The 3,879-nt window shown below is 49.7% G+C and overlaps 1 protein-coding gene across 1 annotated transcript in view; it reads right to left on the bottom strand.

Moving 5' to 3' along the window:
* Positions 1-3,741, bottom strand: part of TTLL1 (tubulin tyrosine ligase-like family, member 1) — a 38,209-nt gene extending 34,468 nt beyond the window's left edge. Inside the window, exon 1 of the mRNA XM_008580001.1 lies at positions 3,621-3,741. The gene's annotated coding sequence lies outside the window, so the exon portion shown is untranslated. The remainder of the gene's footprint in view (positions 1-3,620) is intronic.
* Positions 3,742-3,879: the final 138 nt, after the last annotated feature.

Raw genomic sequence — 3,879 nt, 5'->3', positions numbered from 1 at the left:
AGAAAAGAACTAAGGCCACTTCTCTTTTCAGAAATGCTCCAAATCAGCGTGGGAACCACCACAAAGAACCAACGAGAAGGCAGCCTCAGGAACAGCCAAAGGAGGGAACGTAGCTACAGCCACACCTGATGCTTGAAGACCTCATTCACTTCCGGCGCCGACATGGCTGAGCCACAGACACCAGCAAGTCCTCTCCTCAGCATCCCCAGTCAAAAAGATGGAGATGCAAACACCAGCTCCTTCGCAGCTCTGCTGGGATTACTGCAGGAAATGCAGATGTGGACCAGGCACACAGCGGGCACTCCAAAAGTTAACTGGATTGGAAACAAGTGCATCCAGCAGAAGAGATGTTCCCTGAAGCTTCCCCGATTCAACGCTGCACGTTCCTCCCGATCCAGCCCCTTCTTACAGTGACCTGCCAGGCTCTGGGCTGCGTGCTGGAGCCAGACCCCACCCTCACAGAGTAAGTAATGACATATTATATTACTGCTAATAACAATAGCTACGACTTAGTAAGCACTAGGACATATGGGGCACTGGATCAGGCAGTTTATATCTATTCTTCTCTACCATGTACGTTGTTATGGCTCATGGGATGCCATAAGGCAGGTATTCTCCCCATTTTACAGAGGAGGAAAGTGGGGGCTCAGAGAGTAAAAGGCACAGGAGAGACTGTAACCTGTAGACAACCTACATGGCCTCCCCCTCACACCACGTGGCATCTGTGGTTTACATGTGCCTCCCATGTCAGACTGCAGCCTCCTGCGGGGCAGGGACTGGGCTGGTTGTCTCTCTACTCCAACACCCAGCCAGGGCCAGGCATGTTGAGGGGGCTCAGAAATTGCGTCGAACAGACAAATCAACCAAGTGTCCAATTCCCAAGGTATAGAAGAGTAGGCTGAACTCCTTCCCAACCCTAAGAAATACTAAGCCCTTTTCCTTAGAAAAGTAAATATCTGATGTCAGATTGTTTCACTGTCACTTTCTCCTAAAACAGAAAAACAGAAGCGGGGTTAATATACTGTGTCATGAGCTTGACATGTTACATCTCTACTGGTTCACATGAACTGGTGCATCTCAATCTCTCTCTTTTTTTCTTTTTTGGCAGCTGACCAGTAAGGGGATCTGAACCCTTGACTTTGGTGTTATAACACGGCGCTCTAACCAACTGAGCTCACCAACCAACCCCACATCTCAATTTGAAGCTACTCGGTCAGCCACTTTTAAAACTGAGCATCCTAAAAACCTAACCAGGAACAACTTATTGATCTTTATGCTGAATACAGCTTAAAATTGCAGTTGGGGCTGTCACTATCTGAGGCGTGCCAATCACAAAAAGCCATCCTGAAACCAGAGAGCTGCTAGTTATTTTCAGCAGACAACGTGGGCCCCACTCCAGGGGCAAGTGGGAAGGATCTTCATAAGCCTGAGAAAAAGGCTTCCCACGACAGCCTGGGAGTCGGGGCTATGGAGAGTCCAGCTTTTCATCCATCAGCTCAACACTGACAGCATCTAGGTGCCAGGCCTGTGACAGGGAGACAGAAAGCTGACTGAATAGTCCAGATCCAGGGAGGTGAGAGATACATTCAACAAGCTGTAAACCCCACCCTATGGCAAAGTGTTTTGAAAACACAATGAAGTTCAACTGTGGCCCTGAGGACAAAGTGATTATTAATTTAATCTAGCAGCAAATCCTGTCAGGTCTACTACAGAAGATTCCAAGTCCATCCTAGTCTCTCTACACCTTCCCAACTCTTCTGGACAACCGCAGCAGGCCCTGAATGGTGTCCCTGCTAACATGCTGGCCCCACTGCAACCCATTCCCCGCCCAACAGAAGATGGATCTTCTGACACACAGAAATCAAGTCAGGTCACTCTGCTCATAAGCCCACTGTAGCTTTCCACCACACTCAAAATAAAACCTGCAGTCCTTCCAAGACCCACGAGGCCGGCCCTATGTGATCTGGGCTCCCCATCACCTCTCGGGCCTTATCTCCCACCGCTCTTGTCACCCACCACTCCTCTCTAGCCCCTGGCCTTCTTTCAGCTCCTCACACCCACCAAGCTGCAGCCTCTTTCAAGCCTTTGCTCTTCCCATAGATCTGGCCCCTTCTCAAAGGTCACCTCCTCCAAGTGGCTTTCACTGACCACCCAATCTCAATCCTCTGAACTCACTTCACTTTCTCTGGGGCACTCAGGTTGTACAAAATTGTTCACTCTAGCCCTACCCAAACCATGGACCAGCAGCATTGGCATCCCCTGGAGCTTGTTAGAAATACAGATTTGTGAGCTCCTGCTCACCCAACGATGTACAATTCACCATCGAGGATTGGGGTCCAGGAGGCTATCTTGAGCTCTCAGGTAATTCTTACAAATGCTCAAGTTTAAAAGGAATTGGTCTAGTCCATGCATGTGGTTCTTTGATGATTATCTGTCTTCTATGCAGACATGTCAGCATCATGAGAGCAGGAATATCCTGCCTTCCTTCCTGCTGAATCTCCAGCACCTAGAACCATGTCTAGCAATAGCAGATGCTCAATAAATATTTGATGAATTAAAAATACATAAATGAGTTCCCTCAACACATGATCAAACAAGTGCTATTTGTATCAACCAGTGAATTAGGAGCAGTCCAGCCCTACAGGGGTTGTCAGTCCCACAGGGGAGAGACATGTAAACAACCACCCATAAAGACTTCCACAGCTTTACCAGGAGCATGAAACACCAGGCTGGGAGTTGAGCTGACTTCCAGAGTGTGGGACCACCTGCCTGTTGGAACAGGCCTGCAACCCCAGCCTTTCACTCCCTGCAGTTTTTACCACCCCCAGGCAAAAGTCAGGCCAACCTTTCAGAAGAAACAACAAGAAAGGGAGAACTTACATTCATGAAAATCATTTCGTCCTTCTGGGTCCAGCCATCAAAAAATGGGAGCCCTCTCCCCCCATCCCTGCTATCCTAGACATTTTGATCACAACCCATTTCAATGAAGTCCCAATGAGGCCAGGATTCTGGGTCATATGGATTCTTTTCCAGCTAGTCTTTGAAAAGGAAAAAAGAGCTATTTTTAAGGAAAATAATAACTAGCAACATAAATGACCTCACATCAGCACATACACTCCTTCGCAGCTGTATTGTCACTGTCCATCTCCACTGGGTGACAGGGCCATGCTCCACAGAGACTGCTTACCAGTGTCTGTAATCCCTTGAGGGCACAGCAGGGCCCATCTTTTTGTACTGCCACAGTCTAGCAATGCAGTGGACTCATTAAATGTTTCCTTAACAAAGAACCTGCTTTGTGCACTCCAAAATGGCATACAATTACAAGATACTTTCACTTCTAGACTCAATCCCCTCTGATGCCCCAGATACTCTACGTAGTGAATGCCTGCCCATGCCCCGCCCTATTAACTGACGGGGAAACCAAAAGAATTGTCTTGGTCCAGCCACCGAGAGAGAAGCCAGCAGGACGGGGAACACAAGGCTCCCGTCCCCTGCTCCGAGTTCTCTCCAAAGGTACACTGCGCCCTGCCAACAGAAACAATAGACTGCAAATGAATGGGAAAAGTCTAGCAACCATGAAAGTCTGGGCTAATCGGGAATAAGAATAACGATGCAATTACAATGATCGGACGGCAGCAGGTAAGTCATAGGAACTCGGAGAAGGAAGAGATGCACCGTGGTCAGCGCAGGCTTCCTGGCGGACGCGGACCCGGCGACCAACATCTAAACCTCGCCGCGTAGACACAGGCGCCCACACCCGCTCACGCTTGCGCACTCGCCCACAGGCGCACGGCCACACCCTCGGTGCCCGGAAGGCGGCGGCCGCGGTGGCGGGCCTCACCTGTGGGCTCCGGGCGCCGTGGAGCGCGTGGGACAGCC

The sequence above is a fragment of the Galeopterus variegatus genome, unplaced genomic scaffold (genome assembly GCF_000696425.1).
Source record: "Galeopterus variegatus unplaced genomic scaffold, G_variegatus-3.0.2 Scaffold2000, whole genome shotgun sequence".
NCBI classification, from domain to species: domain Eukaryota; kingdom Metazoa; phylum Chordata; class Mammalia; order Dermoptera; family Cynocephalidae; genus Galeopterus; species Galeopterus variegatus.
The sequence above is the reverse complement of the archived record's forward strand: the minus strand, read 5'-3'. Positions and strand labels throughout refer to the sequence as shown.